The sequence below is a fragment of the Canis lupus genome, chromosome 6 (assembly GCF_003254725.2).
Source record: "Canis lupus dingo isolate Sandy chromosome 6, ASM325472v2, whole genome shotgun sequence".
NCBI classification, from domain to species: domain Eukaryota; kingdom Metazoa; phylum Chordata; class Mammalia; order Carnivora; family Canidae; genus Canis; species Canis lupus.
The window spans coordinates 75,064,052-75,080,529 of record NC_064248.1 but is presented as its reverse complement, the minus strand read 5'-3'; the positions used below and the strand labels follow the sequence as shown (position 1 = coordinate 75,080,529).

The 16,478-nt window shown below is 44.2% G+C and overlaps 1 long non-coding RNA gene and 1 other non-coding gene across 2 annotated transcripts; one reads left to right on the top strand and one right to left on the bottom strand.

Moving 5' to 3' along the window:
• Positions 1-519: 519 nt before the first annotated feature.
• Positions 520-12,694, top strand: LOC112679135 (uncharacterized). Its single transcript, XR_003148144.2, has 5 exons — positions 520-730; positions 9,068-9,124; positions 10,012-10,125; positions 11,257-11,348; positions 12,173-12,694. It is a non-coding gene; the product is annotated as an uncharacterized LOC112679135 (long non-coding RNA).
• A 2,808-nt stretch (positions 12,695-15,502) lies between these two features.
• Positions 15,503-15,608, bottom strand: LOC112641139 (U6 spliceosomal RNA). Its single transcript, XR_003124526.1, has one exon. It is a non-coding gene; the product is annotated as a U6 spliceosomal RNA (small nuclear RNA).
• Between the last annotated feature and the right edge of the window lie 870 nt (positions 15,609-16,478).

The window sequence follows — 16,478 nt, the reverse complement described above, 5'->3', positions numbered from 1 at the left end:
TGTGGGTGTGTCCTTGTGTAGGAGACGGTCACCATGTCAGGGTCCCTCAGGCAGGCGAGGGGGATGGGGGGACAGAGCACAGGGGCCTGCTTGTGGCTTAGGCTTCGCAGGTCTTCTGAGTCTGTCCACGTTCACTGGGACCCCGGGTGGCCCAGCCCGGGAGCAGCTGCCTTGGGCCCAGGCCGTGACCCCCGGGGGCCCGGGATTGAGCCCCATGTCGGGAGTCTGCTCCTCCCTCGGCCTGTGTCTCTGCCTCTCTCTCTCTCTCTCTGGGTCTCTCATGAATAAATAAATAAAATCTTTGAAAAGAACCCAACAGGACAGAAGTCCACTGCCACTCTGGGGGGCCGTGGGTCAGCCACAGCCACCCTGTGGGCCCAGCCGTACAGCCTGAGCGCCAGGACTGGTGTCCAGAAGGCCCAGCTCATCCTCGGGCCCAATCCTCCCGGAAGGCTCAGTGCCAAGTTGGCAGCAGGAAAGTTTTCGAGTCATCTGGCCGAGCTTGTTCGTCCCTGTAGAGTTGCTCTTTGAAAAACAACCGGCGGCCGGTGCTCCGACCCCTGCAAGTGTGAGGACCCCTGTTCCTCCCTTGCCTGGGCATCACTGAATTAGGCACCTTCGCTTTTGGAGAATTCCTCCTTTATGATTCCTTCTTTATTCTCCCTGTTTCATCCACATAATATGCTTCTGTTACCGCAAATATCGATTCCCGGACACACAGATGCAGAAGGTAAGTGAACCCAGGGCACCTGTTCTTCAGTCCATGCCCAGGGCACAGCGTCCCACTCGGGCTGCGCGTGTGACACCCGGCCCGGCGGCCTGGTCTACCGCCTGGCTCCACCACCTGCCGGCGAAGCTCCGTCCTTATCTGGGCCTCAGTTTCCTTATGTGTAAGTGAGGAAAATAAGAATATTTACCTTAAATATTTGGTGTGAGGACTACACGTGTAAAGAGACACAGAGCACTCCATCAGGGTTAGCCACTATTCACGTAAGTTTACAAAGAATACAAAATACTATGTACTTTATTTTATTTTATTTTATTTTATTTTTTAATACTATGTATTTTAAGAATCCTTCAATCTAGTCATGGAGCATTTCAGAGGAAGAAGCTGCAAGGACAGTTTGTGTATGTGATGCCGTTGCTGCAAACAGCGGGATTTCATTTTCTGAGAATCCTGAAATATGTAGTAAAACACTTTGTAAGGCACTTTTAAGGCTTTTCACATCTGGGTAATATCTTTTTATTATAAATGTCGAGCCAGTTATAAAATACTCGGTAAAATGCATTTTCTGGCACCCAAGCCGATCTCTGTTTTTCCTCTGCTTCCTAAGACTTAGTGGGTTGAGAGTTTTGATTTCATTTTTTAGTCAATTCATTTAAATGATGACTTGATGCTGCTTCCCTGCATTTCACTGGTTGTTTGAACTGACTTCTTTTTTTTTTTTTTTTTTTTTTTGGTCTGTTTGCTGTCAGCTGCCCTGTGTTTGAAATCTGACCTGGGCATGGCACTGTTTTACGGGGCCTGGCTCTCACTGACCCTTGCGTGTGCTTGGGGCCAGGCTGCAGAGACCCTGGCGTAGGCGGGATGAGGGCCCTTGGGTGCCAGGGCCCCTGGTACCTCCACACGAGGCACCTTCAGTGCGGGAGCCCGGAGCCCGGTGGAGGCCCAGTGGAAGGGCGAAGGGCTCGGACGTTGCAGGGACTAGAGCTCGCCAAGTCTCGGTTTTCCCTTTTGCAAAAAAAGAATAATAACAGGACCCAAGTCATGGGCTGCATTAGGGTAGCGTCGTGCAAGCTTGGCTGCTTACAAGAGTCACTCTCTAAAAGACGGATACCTGCTCGCGCCCCCTGACCTCTGATTCAGAGGCGACCACAGGGGACCCGGGCCTCTTTATTTTTAATGTTACTGTAGCTGGTTTTTATAATTGAGCTTTTGGAAGCCCTGTCCTAAGGCAGTGGTTCTCCCAGTGACTTCTCGGACTCTCCTCTAAATCAACTAAATCAGAAACGCTGACTTTTTTAATCAGAAAGGAAAACAAAACCCTCCAGGTGGTTGTCGATACCCACGGAAGTTTGAGAACCGCTGGTGTATCTTAAATGCGATGATTTAAGTTTGGTTTACATTGGATAAGCTTAATGAGCTTAATGAGCTCCTGTCCAAATTAAGTCTAATGATTATTAATAACACCGAGGAGGATCGGGTCAGCTCATAGCCTCTCCAACAATGAGTGAACTGATATTCTAGTTTCCAGGCGTTTCTGCAATTTTTGTCAGCATTATTTTCCATGCAAACCTGGAAAAACTGGCTACAGTTGCCTTGCAGCTTAAGTTCCAGGTTTTGATAAGAGAATTCCTTGGAGACAGGCTGGCTGCCGAGAACATAGGCGGACTTAGGGATTCTCTGTCCCTAAGCTGAACACGTATTTACCGGGCGCTGACCCATGTATGAAAACATTTGAGATCATGCTTGTCCCAAGGTGGTGAGGCCGGAAGCTTTCATGTGATAGTTGACCGTAAGCAACGTATTTTTCTCATTTCTCTTACCCCATGATGTACTCAAGTAATCATGAAATTCTATCGATTGACCCTCTTTGCATTTTCCTTCCGCTTCCTTCCGCCTGTGCGTCACTTTCCAACATTGGACCTTTTACTCTCAGCCTCTTTGGGCCTCTCGTCCTTCAGGTTTTTCCTTCCTTTCATAACTGGCTTGATGTTTACAATAAAAAGATATTATCCAGATGTCTTCACACGGCACTCAGACCGATTTTCCTAAAAGGCAAATTTTATCATCGTGTCACTTCCCTTTTTAAAACCCTCAGGGGCTTCTCATTGCGACAAAGTATAAACTTGGTTACTTCTCCTTGAGGGTCTGGACAGTCTCAATTGCTCTGGCCTGTCGGGCTTGTGGGCCCATGAGATGGGCCTTCCTCAAGGTCATGTTGCTGAGGTCACAGCGAGGAAGGGCTATGACAAAGGCTGTTTAGAAGCCAAAGGAAACCTGAGTAGGCATTGCTGGCACATATGCTCTGATCTTAGGTGGTCAGTATAGTTTTAGCATAGTCCTTACCTGTGATTGGGAGGTGGAAGCAGGAAGCAGGAAAGATAGTCTCCTCCCTTTTGGGGGAGATGATTGTAGGCAGGAGATAGCGAGAGATACAAACTCAGGACAGTGGGTTCAGGGAAAGATGTGAGGCTCTGGACACCTGGGTTTATAGGCAAGGAAATTCGAACTGGAAAAAAGAAAATCAGCTTAGTGGACAAGCAAGTTGGGTGGAGCTCATTCATTTGCATGAAGTCTAGGGCTCAGAATTATTCCAGAACACACAGGCTGTTGGACCACAGTATTTCTCCTACTTTGGTCAGGATTAGGACACCAGACCCTTTAGGATCAAGATTTCCCGAGAGGTTATGAGACACCTGGGGGGTGACTTATAAGACAGGACGGACAATACGTCTTACAAAAATGGGCAGATTGCTTAGACTACCCTGTGGAGGTGACGGCTTCCTCGAGAAAGCTGGACAGGAACGTAGAAGTCTCGAAAAATGGGTGGGGCTTTAACAATATCATGTAACATAACATAAAATAATATATACTACAGCGAAAACATATTAAATGGTCATTGTGTGCAAGGCCCTGCTGAGGCCCGCTCTTTCGTCATCTTCACGATGGCACCTACGTCACTGGTGAGGAAACCGAGAACCAAACATGTCAAGTGACTTGTTAAAGATGGTGATTCTGCTCAGTGGAGAGCACGGATTCACACCGACGTTAGGGAGCTACCGTTGCAAGCTTTGGCTGACGTGGAAGCTGCTCTTTTTTGTGAGTCAGACACAATCCCACTGGTGGAGAAGAGAATGAAGGGGACACACACAGCCAGGGTCCACCCTCTTCCTCTTGACGTGGGAGGGCGGAGTGCATGCTGGGGGCTGAGCAGCCTGGGGGGACCCCCCTCTGCCCCCCACCCCGGAATTGCTGGGGGGAGTCCGGGTAGTTAATAAGGCTATTGACTCGCTGGGGAGCAGCACCCAGCAAGTGGCTTTCTTGCGTTATTTGCAGACCAGGAAGGAAGGAAAATCTGTCACCCTAAATTAAATACCATTTTCTTCTTTCAGACTTTAACTGCTTTTCTGCCACCACTGTTAGTATGACTAACCCACGCATTATGAGATCGTTAATCTGATTAGAATCCTCAGTATATCACGGACGTTAATCACAGGAACCATTCTAGTTTGGGGAACAGTGAGGGCTTACTTCTAACTCAAGCACAGCCGTTTCTTTGCTTTCCAAAATCTAGCAATCTTTTTGGTACTCTATGATTTTATTAGGTGCTTAAAAATCACATTCACCTGGATGGTAAAAACGGGCACGTTCTAGACTGTTTAAGCAAAATCTGAAAATAGAGGTGAGTATTGAAAAGTTCATTGTAGGTTGATTTTTCTCTTCTTGTTCTCACATCTTCCCCTTCTGGGAAGATCATGCTGGGAAAGATTTTTAACAGTTGCAATTAGATACTTGGAAATACAGAACCTCTCTGGATGCATTAACTAAAGTTCTTAGAGGCTCAGCATTTTTGCTAAGACAACCCATAATTTTTGTGCTCCCAGGGGTTTGATACATAAAAGTAAGTTTTCACTGCAGCTCATTTTCCACAAGAAGGATTCTGGTACGTGGTCCGTGCTAAAAATAAAATTTAAGATCATTCAAAATGCTGAGAATCATAGAGCAATGGAGGCTTACTGATTTAGGAAGAGATTTATGATTTTCTTGATCAATTAATCTTTCTGCAAAATGGAAATAAGGTCATAAAATATTTCTGGCAAAATTCAGCGCACGATCATTGGAAAAATTCAGAGTAAGCAGAAAACAAAAACAAAAACTACAAAAACACCAATGAAAAAATAATCCAGTTATAGATGCCACCACTGGGGAGATTTGGGTGCACGTGTGGACTGTTACGGCCATTTCGCCCTTTGCCTCTCCCCTTTCTGTTGCCTGGAATACAGGCCTGAGGTCATAAGGTACAGCGGGCACATCTGGCTATGTCTTGAGGGGCTAAGGGTGAAAGCAAAAGCCAGCAGAATAACGATGGGGGAGTGGAAAGAGAAACAACCTGGCTCTTGGTGACATTGTTAAGCCATTGTCATTCCCGAAATGCCCGTCCCCAGAGTGCTTGTCGACCCACCATGTAACACCTCCCCCCACCCACACTTTATTTAAGCAACTGTTAGTTTGAATTTCTGCTACTTGCCGGGTATGTAACGATACATGATAACACATCCCATGGTAATCGTTTTACAAAAGATTAGCTGTTTCCAAGCAACTTATTGACTGTCCATATTTCCCCTCCTCTAATTTTATTTATTTAATTAATTATTATTATTTTAAACATCTTAAAATTATTTTATTTACTTGAGAGAGAGAGAGAGAGAGAGCAGGAGGAGGGGCAGAGAGAGAAGCAGACTCCCCACTGGACAGGGAACTTGACACAAGGCTCCATCCCAGGACCCTGGGATCATGACCTGGGCCCAAAGGCAGACGCCTAACTGACTGACCACCCGGGCACCCCTTCCCATCCCCAATTTTAAAGACATTTTGATTATGTTCCAATTCCTCCATGCACAGATACCTCTTCCAGACACATTCTTTTCTCTCCACCTATGGGTTTGGCCCTATGACACTACCTTGCTGACAGTGATGCTTCTTCCCTCTTCCCCCTCCTACTCTTTGTTTTGGTATTTTCTTGGAATTTTATTTGTTTTATTGCCAAATTACTGATTTTATTTTATGCAGCCTTCTGAGTGTTATGACTGTGCAGTTTGTTTTATAGCCACAATTACTACAGTTGTTTGCTTTTTTTTTTTTTCATTCTATGTTAGATATTTCCCACTTGTCCTTCCCTAAGACTTGCCTATTTATGTGTTTTTTTTTGGATAATATTTTTTGGGAAAAGATTGGCAGCATGATTTCTTAAAAGTAGTTTTATTTTGTTTGTTTTTTTAAGGAAGGGTATATGGGTAATATTAGACCCCAAATTGATCTGGATTCATTTTCTTGTGCTTTGGGTTGTGCCTGACTTCTAAGGTGCTGCTCTTAGCACACATTCTCCCATTTACTCCATTCCCATGAGAAGGACTCAGCAGCTCTACCTATTTTACTCTAAAATTCAGCACTTAATTTTCATTTCTAAAATGGCCTATTCTCCCAGGAACTGATATTTAAAAACCTGGGTTTCTTATTTTCCTTTCCCCCATTCAACCCTTTGGAAGCCTCAAAATGTATCACCATAATTTTTCTCATAGACAAATTTTCACTTCTTTTTCCACTGTCATTGAGGCCCAATCTCTCATTTTATTAGTCTTCTCCAACAGAGAAGTTTCTTAAGGTGCACATCTTGATTCTATTGGATTGACACCACACTGTTGGATTAATTTTCCCAAGAAGAGTTATGCCCCCCAAACTTTGTGCTAGGTATCTGCCTCCTGCCTCTCCACATCCATTCCCTTCTCTGTCCTGCTGGATGCCCTGGGAGGAAGACCTATTTGGACCACATCAATGGGCTTCCTTGCCTCTGGCTTGCATTTGGATTTAGCTAGTAGGGGGCACTTGCAGCAGCCTGGAGGGAAGGAAGTTAGGCTCTCTCCTTGCTCACTCAGGTTGCCTGCCCACCTCCACGGAAGGCCTTGCTTCATGTCAGGAGGCATTTTCTTACAGCTTCTCTCTTCAGGTTCCAGTAACATTTCCTTCCACTTGGCCTTTTGGGACCAGTGGTGCTGACTCTGCTGCTGTGGCAGGATGTTATTCCTACCCCTTGTCGCCCCTTACTCAGCCCACACCCTTTGTAAATATTCTCTTCACCCCACTCCGCTCATTGATACCATTGGAATGTGCTGTCTGCTTCAGATCCTGACTGATACAAACCTTAAGCCTTTACCTACTACAATAAGCGTGGACCCCCCAGCCCCAAGCTGAACATCAACTTTCAGGCTACTCTTGTGCTTTATTTCTACATTGACCATTTGTTCCAGTAAAAGTGGGTTAGTCATAGCTCCTTGAAGAAACCCAAAAAGTACACTGTGTTGTCTTTGCTTGGGATATCCTATTTCTCTAATGTCATATGGCAAAGGCTTGTTACCTCTTTTCATTATTTGTTTCAAATGCTACCTTTTCCATGACACCTTTGCTGAGCTCTCTGGTTAACCCTTGTATATTCCCTTATCTTCTGACTCTTGTGTTTTCTGTTGTCTTATAACTATTACCGTACTTGTCTGTCCTACTTTGTAAGCATGCACGGGGGAAGGGGCAGAGGGAGAAGGAGAGAGAGTCTTAAGTGGAATGCACACTGAGCGTGGAGCCCGACTCGGGGTCGATCCCATGACCCTGAGATTACGATCTGAGCTGAAACGAAGAGCTGGATGCTCAATCAACTGCACCACCCAGGAGCCCCTTTTCCCTCATTTATTAAAAAAAAAAAATATTGAATAATCTACTTTGTGTCAGGCATTTTCCTAAGCACTACAATATGCTCTATTGATGTTCAATAACATGGTATTAGTAATTTAAAACATTAATAGAATACTAGAACAGATTAGAATCTATGATCAGTTACTCAAATGGCAATGCTATAATTAGAAAAGGTTTTCTGGTGATTTTTCATAAAAACCTGACTTAATTCCAACAGCTACCAGGAAGTTGACAAAAATATAATAATTTTCTTACTATATATAGTGTGACACAATTGCAGCGTAGCTGAAGATTTTCCAATGTTCCCAGAAATATATGACAATTTATAAGAGGACTATCTAGATTTAGTTTTGTTTTTGAGAATTAGCAGAGACAGAGGAGACAGCTGCTAGATAAAAAATGCCACAGGGAATATACATGATGGCATTCTAATTTATTATCATTCTTACATTATAAATTGTGGATTCTTTTGTTTATATGCCTGATAAACAAAAACTGATTCTTGGGAGATTGAGGATCTTTTCCAGTGGATAAGAGGAAGAAAATGATAAATTGAGACTCTGTCTTTAGAGAATTTCTATTCTGTTATGCCATTCTCCAAAAATATTTCTTTTTTGGTGTTTTCATTAGTGATGCTGCTTTTTTTTTTTTTAAAGCAAACTGGTATTGTGCTCTTAAAGAAAGAAAAGGGTAGACCAAACAATTGTTGCAAGATAAGTGTCTTTATTTGGTCACAAAATTTCAAAATTATGAAATGCATATTAATTGAATGTATATAAAAAGTTTAATTATATTTTTCAGGTTCTTATGTCCAGGAGCTTTAATGACAAATGTGGGGAATACAGATGACTAGAATAATACAGAAATTCAAGAGAAGCATGCATGTGCCATTCGTTGCTTACTCTCACTCATTTTGAATGTGCAACCTTCGTCTGAGCTCTCGGGTCCTACGTTGCTGTTTCAGGCTTGATCCCGAGTCCTCTTGCATGCTGGACATTAATTTCAGTGCCACCTTTTAAGTAACTGATATAAAAATTAATGACCCACTTTAGGGAACGTTCATTTTATGATCTGTGACTAATTATCTCTAATTTCATGTTAGTTCTTTTTTTTTTCTGATTAACCAAAATAGAAATAACAAAAAAAATTATTTTTAAGATTTTATTTATTTATTCATGAGAGACACACAGAGAGAGGCAGAGACACAGGCAGAAGGAGAAGCAGGCCCCATGTAGGGAGCCTGACATGGGACTCGATCCCAAGACCCCAGGAGTCACGCCCTGGGCCGAAGGTGGCGCTAAACCCCTGGGCCACCTGGGCTGCCCGAAATAACAAAAATTGAAGGGGATACAAAGCAGTTAATATTCCCTAAGATTCTTAATGTTTCCATCAGGACTCTGCAAATTTGGAAGACAACACACATTGCTGTGCCTTTGAAGAAAACTAGATCCCGAACATGAGGTTGCATATTCCACTCCTGAAACCCAAACCAAACAACAATAAAACAGAAAACCAACTGGAGAAGCTGCTTTAAACATTTTTCCTTTGAAAATAATGATATAAGTTTAATATTTGCTTTCTTTTATTCCTTTTATCTCCTAGTAGGATGTTGCTGAGATGTCTGTGTTGCTGTGATTCACTCGATTCTCTGGGAATGAGGTAAATGGTTGACTCGGGTGCACAAAGAAACAGTTGACACTAGCTTCAAACATTGGATGCCACAAACATTTGGCCCCAAACCTTGCAACTTCCTTTTCCTTGTAGTTAAGGAAAGGTACCAATGTCTTTCTGCTTTTGCTGGAATCCTTTCATCAAAGTTCCTCTGTGTTTGTGTTCTAAGTTTTGTGTTTGCTTAACTTGAGAAATCATTCCAAAGCAAAGTTTAATATATGGTTTTTTAAAAAGATTTTACTTATTTATTTCAGATAGAGAGACCATGGGTGGGAGAGGTGGGGCCAGAGGGAGAAGCGGACTCCCCAGTGAGCAGAGAGTCCCACGTGGGGCTGGATCCCAGGACCCTGGGATCATGATGTGAGCCGAAGGCAGATGCTTAACCAACTAAGCCACCCAGTTTCCCCTAATATATGATTTTTTGATAAATAAAACAAAGCGGTTGTTTTGTTACTTCTTCAAAAAATTTGACAATCTGATTTCTCTCATTGTTTGAATATCAAATTCCTATTATGAGATGTGACTTACTCATAGAAGAAGAGAGAGCTTTCATGTTTATTATAGAGTGATAATTTTCTTCTTTAGGAAATGGTAATTGTTTAAATGTTTGTAAACTCATTTTTAATTTTTAGTTTTTTAAAAGATTTTATTTATTTATTCATGAGAGACACACATTGAGAGGCAGAGACACAGGCAGAGGGAGAAGCAGGCTCCATGCAGGAAGCCCGATGTGGGACTTGATCCCAGGACCCTGGGGGTCATGGCCTGAGCCAAAGGCCGATGCTCAACCACTGAGCCACCCAGGTGCCCCTTAAACTTATTTTTTTAAAGTTTTTATTTTAATTCCAGGTAGCTAACATACAGTGTAATATTAGTTTCAGGTGTGCATTATGGCAATTCAACACTTCCATACAACACCGGGTGCCCATCACAAGTGTGCTCCTTAATCCCCATCACTCATGTAACCTATCCCCCCACCCTAGGATATGGTAAGTGAAAGGTAATTTTTTTTTCCTTTTGAACTTTTCTTTTTTTTACTTTAGAAAAGAAAGTGTCTACATTGAATTTATGATCTAGCTCTTTGCATAGAGCATTGAAATGCTGTTTTATATTAAGAATCTAAAGTTGTTAGTATCCAATTAAAGTTATTTGATTTCTTGGGGGTACTTGCAAGTCAAATATCTTATTACCACTGTTGGTAGTGGGAAGGTTCTGGAAGCCTACCCACAACATGGTATAATTTGACAATGAACACAAATACCAGGCGAGGAAATTGACTAGATTGGCAGAGAGGACAAAAAACAAAACAAAACAAAACCACAATAGTTTTTGGCCTTTGTACAAGAATTATGTCTTTAATATAACTAACACTGGACCCCATCACTGACTGAAGTCCAATAGTTTTCCCACAAGGGTGTTACTATCAGATTTCTGTCCTTAAATCATACTTTATGTCATGGATTTCCTACTTCCTCGTATCTCGTCCCTCCTAAAGCCGGTTACCTTGTTAGATGTGTTTAAACTCTTATGGAAGATGAAATAATGAGCCCTGATACTGGAACCTCTATTTCTTCTAAAGAAAAAGACAGAATGAATTTAATTGCAAGAGCAAAATGTTGCCTTTACTACTCCCTAGAGGACTCAGATTAAAAAGGAAAGTTCTTACAAATTCCAATTCATTTAAACTGCCTCATAGATTTGTCTCAGTGGTTTGTTTTAATGTCCTACAAAAATGTTGAGAAACCAAAATAAAATAAAGTTACCGAGAGAAGGAGAAGAGGAGGATTTCTAGGGCCTCTCTAAGGAGCAATGGAGAAATATTTAACTGCTGAATCAATTTTAAAGCATTTTGAAATCTTCATAATAGCTTGATGATAAGTGTTGAATCACTCACAGTGACTTCCATTTGCAGTAAATCTTATGAGATAAAGTGAGAAGATTATAAATGCATTTTAAAGCCTGTGACGGAGGATAGAATAGTGCCCACTTAGTGATACACAAGGTGCAAAAGCCAACCTGAGAAAATATTGTGCATTCAGTTAAAATACTAATTTTGTTCCAGGCAGTGGGATATGTGCTTCAGGGGACACAAGCTAATGATGTTTTTCTTGTCCTCAAAGACCTCACAGTCGAGTGGCCATAATGGAAGTGGGGCCTGAAGGGGGCAGAGCGGGGAGTGAACAGTCATCTGTTTGTCAAGAGACAAGGTAAGGTAAGCGCTCAACGATTAAAATCAACCCTGTAGGCGATGAGCAGTGTTCATCACTTGTTTTCCTCCTTCTTTGATGTGAGCTGGGTGCTTACTGCACGTGCTGTCAGATGGAGGGGGTGTTACACCGAAAGGTTCTAGTGGAGAAGAAAAAAACCAAACCTCCTGGTCATGGAGCATGAGGAGGCACAGACGATGTACTGTAGGGGCAAGGGGCACACGTGCGTGAGGGGAAGGATTAGGCAGGACAGGGAATGAGCCTGGAATTCTTGACAGGTGGCGTCAGAACATGGGCTTCCTTGTGGACAGACGGACAGCCTGGACCACAGATCCTGTGGCAGAGTGATATGGTCAGCGTGACCCCGTATGCCCCTCTCGCCCACACCCACTGCTTTCTATGCCATGGTCCTTCCCTTGGTGTTCCTAGGCCCGGGGCCTTCGAGAATTCCTTTGCCCCAGAGTATAGAACACAGGTTAGACGCCAACACATTTATATCATTATCGTGGCTTTTAAGTGAGAAAGCACCTCTCATGGGTCTAAATTATGATTTGGGAGACTACTGAGCCGGATCAACGTGGCAAGGAGAGGTTTAAAATCTCCCCCTGGCACAAGGGCAGCGTGAGCACAGCCGCTGGGCTGCCTGTCACAGGAGGCCTGGGGCCTAAACGCCCGGATCCTGACAGCGGACGACATTCCTTCAGATTTCTGAGAAGCTGCTGAACCTGCAAGACAATAAAGAAAACCTAACGTGTGCAGTAACGCAGAGTCTTCCAGGTTTGGTATGTTTTCCAGAACCACTTGACACAGTCTCTTGCATTCCTTCCAGCGGGCCTTTCCCTCAGCAGTGAGAAGACCCCGAGCGCTGCAACACCTTCCCGCGAAATGTGCTCGTCTGGAAACTGATATCCACGAAGAGTTTCTACCTGGAAACAAAGTACGCAGCCTAAACCCAACCTGTGCTTGGCAAGGGAAACCACGCCCCGTGGTTGTGCCGACCGTCCAGGAGCAGAGGCCGAAAGGCCCAGCGAATGAACCGGCCCGGGTCTCGCTGTGGCCGGAGTGTGTGAGTCCTCTCAACTTTTACATGTTAAAATCTTGACCCCTAAATTGCTGGTATTGGGGGCTGGAGCCTTTGATCAGATCACGATGGGAATCATCAAGGCAGATTCACGCTCTTATTAAAGAAACTCCAGAGGGCTTGCTCGCTCATTCACCCCGGGGGACATAGTGAGCCATCGGCCTCTGCGATCCCGAAGAGGGCTCCCACCAGAATCCAAGTGTGTTGGCTCCCGGATCTTGCACTTTGAAGCTTCTAGAACTGTAGGAAATAAATATTTGTTGTATATAATCCGCCTAATCTATGGTATTTTGTGATAGCAACCCAAACAGACTAATCCTAAAAAAAATAAAAAAAATGAGCTCGACCAGAAGAAAAGGCAGCCACAGTAGGAAACCTAGATCCCAACTGAGTTTCAAAGTTCCGGTTTTCCTGCTCTAGAGATACTCTCCAATCTCTAGATAGGTAAGTGAATTAGTACAGAAATACGAGGAATCAAGGTTGAACAAGCCTGCAGGATATTACATTTCCTGTTGAACTAAATGACGACTTTACCGATCAAGTTCTCACAAAACCTTACAAATAAAAATCAGACTCAGATAAGGCAGAAATGTTTGCTTTGAAGGCAAAAATTAGAAATTTTGCTTGTTATTCCGATGTTACCAGAAATAAGAACAGGGGCACCTGGATGGCTCAGCAGGTTAAGTGTTGGATTCTTGGTTTTGGCTCAGGTCATGGTCTCATGGGTTAGGGGCTCCAGCCCCGTGTAGAGCTCTGCACTCAGTGGGGAGTCTGCGGGGGATGCTCCCTCTCCGTCTGCCCCAACCCCACTCGTGCACTCTCACGCTCTCTCTCTTAAATAAATAAATAAATAAATAAATAAATAAATAAATAAATCTTAAACAAACAAACACAACAAAATAAGAATAAAGTTGGTGCAGCACACTTCCCCAGCATCTTGCTGGTCTTCCCAAGCCCTGAGCCGAAGGAGGACCCAACAGAAGGCATGTTGAGGTTGGGCCGGGTGGGGGAGCAGGGTGTGGCGATGGGGAGACGGTCCTGTTGGAAAGGTCACCAAAGGGCAGCCCGGGTGGCCCAGCGGTTTAGAGCCACCTTTGGCCCGGGGCACTATCCTGGAAACCCGGGATCCAGTCCCACGTCGGGCTCCCCACATGGAGCCTGCTTCTCCCTCTGCCTGTGTCTCTGCCTCTCTCTCTCTCTCTGTGTGTGTGTATCTCATGAATAAATAAATAAAATCTTAAAAAAAAAAAAAAAGAATGGTCACCAGACAAATAGGGAAGATAACATGGTGGTGCAGTTCACAGGCTCTTAGGATCTTCCGTTACACACCAGCAGAAGAATTTATTCCTCATTTCTTTAGAAACATTTCACGTTTTGTTTCCAGCAACTAAAATCTGCTTCCTGTTAAAACAGTTTCAAATGTAATATTTACACTATCTCAGGAAAGCCAAATTGAGCAAATTCATGTTTTCCTTACATTTTTACATTGCACACTTCTATTTTTTCAGAGAATGGGGTGGGTGGGGGGAAGTGGGCACAGGGGCTTTTCTGTGCTGCTTCGAGAGGTCACATATGTATTTAAATCTTGTTCGTAGGTACTTTCACTTGGGCTATTGCTTATCTCCAAGGTTTCTGAAGCTGTTACTTGTGACCAAAGTTCCAGGAACTTAGTCCAAAAGGAAATGATATCCATTCATCACTGTGAGGGGCCTGTGCTGAAAATCTGCATCTTCTCGTCAATAGCTGTTGAAGGAGAAGAATTGCTTTCATAAGCTACAGACTGGATTTTGCAGTTGCAAATTAAGTGGGCTCCAACCAGAAGAGATAGGGTTTATTAGTTTTTTGATTTCTCTGACTGTTGAGAAGCTTCGAGTAGGAAGCATAAATTTCCAACTTTGTACCATTAATTTCCATTCTTATTTTATCAGGAACACTTGCATTTCTCAACTGCCCTGTTTTATTTTGTTTTCCATGCTCTGGATCTGGTCCAGCCTGTTTCTTGCTGCTGAGCAGGACGTCGACATCCCTGCTGCAGGTGGAGGCTGTAGGTGGAGGCCGCAGGTGGAGGCCGCAGGTGGAGGCTGGGCGCCTGCAGGGCCCCAAGGCCCTCACCAGCAGACAGGCAGCTCAGCTTTCTCTTGGTTATACACGTTTGGACAAAATGCAGCATTTTGAGTGTGCACGGAATATTTAGACTATTTTAGTAAAGTCGTAACACATAAATCCGGCACCAGCAAACAAAAATAAAGTCAAGCAAAACAGGAAGGAGGAACCTTCCGTGGGCCCGAACTGGGAGAAGAGTGGAGGAGGTAAGGCTGGCGCTGGCCGGCAAAGGGCGAGGAGAGCCTGCAAGGGCTCAGTGAGGGGAGAGGGCGGCCCCCCGGGAAGTAGGAGCACCTGTTTCCTCATTTCCCATCTGAAACCGCACGGGAAGGCCACCTCGCTGTGTCATGGGGTCCCCGTGCCTCTGTGGCAGGAGGGCCCCAAAGTACAGTGAGAGGTCAGAAGGTTCCATGGAAGTCGGTGGCGCTGGGCTGGGGTGAGGTGCTGGTTTCCCCCATATCCTTAAGGAGACACAGCTGTTGAGAGAAAATGGTGGGGGGGGGGGGGGAGAGAGAGCCTGAAGCTTGGAAGACCTGAGAAAGTTTTCTATTCCTGATGAGGGACACCCCAGAGGAAAGAGGCGTGGACCCTCAGACCAAGGACCAGGTGGGAACCTGGCTGCCCCGAGGAATGCCAAGGTGGGTGGAGGACACAGAGCCTTGCGGGCGGGTGGAATCTCACTAGATGGCAGCAGAGCGTAGGCCCCAGAGACTAGGGGGACAAGGCTTCCTCCCACCTCCCACCTCCCACTCCTCCTCCACCTCCTCCTCCTCCTCCTCCTTCTCCCCCTCCTCCCTCCTCCTCCTCCTTCTTCTTCTTCTTCTTCTTCTTCTTCTTCTTCTTCTTCTTCTTCTTCTTCTTCTTCTTCTTCTTCTTCTTCTTTCTTCTTCTTCTTCTTCTTCTTCTTCTTCTTCTCCTTCTTCTCCTTCTTCTTCCCTCTTTTATTGGAAAACAGACCCAGGGCAAATCACAGGCAAAAATATAGAACACTTCATGAATTTGCAATGTCGTTCTTCTGCAGGAGCCATGCTAATCTTCTCTGTATGGTTCCAATTTTGGTATATGTGTTACCAAAGAGCGCAATCCCCCTCCCCGCAACTCCACCTCCTGGCTTCTTTGGATGACCCTTCTTTGGGAACTTATATGCCATTTCTTTGAGAGAAGCAGAAAATGAGAAGTTCTAAATTGGCTGAGTTTAACCTGAATTTACTCTTTGAGTAGTAAAATTTTGTTTTCTCCTTTCAAATACAACGTGCGGCACTACCAGCCCCCAGGGTACTGAAAGGCCTAATCTCATAATAAAGTCCTTCTTCTGTATCACTTAGGCCAGTTCTTTTTCTCTGATTGAACCTACTGTAGAAGTTGATATTGACATGGTTCCAGAAGAACATAACCTTAAGGATTGGTATCCTGAACTGGCTCTGGATTTTCTGGAATTGGTTCTTGGATGTGATTAAAGGCAGCAATGACCTTGTTTCCATTGGTAAAAAGTGCACTTGTTTTTCACGGCATGCAGTGGCAAAACAGTTACTTAAATTGGTATCAGTAGACACTTATAATCTAATCCCCGTGTAAGGCAAAGGTTCCTTTCAGGACAGTCCATTCTAGAGTTTCAGGTCCTGACCCAGACTTTGGGTGGTTGACTTAAAACTCTGAGTTTATAATTTTCTTTCCTCTAGTTCTCCAGGTCACTTAGAAGCAACCAAATCACTATTATACTCCTTATATTAGGATGAGGAACCACTCTGGCTCATCCAGGACTGAGGGGAGTCCTAGAATGCCAAACCAAGAAAGTTCCACGCAAACCGGGAAGGGTGTTCTATGCCCGCCTTTACTCGATGGCTGAAGCTAGTGCCTGCAAGGACTTGGGAGATGCAGGAATGACGATGTCTACAGCTCCAATTCAGCTCACCTTTTGGGTCTGTTTAGAAGACAGGCAGATCTTAGAGAA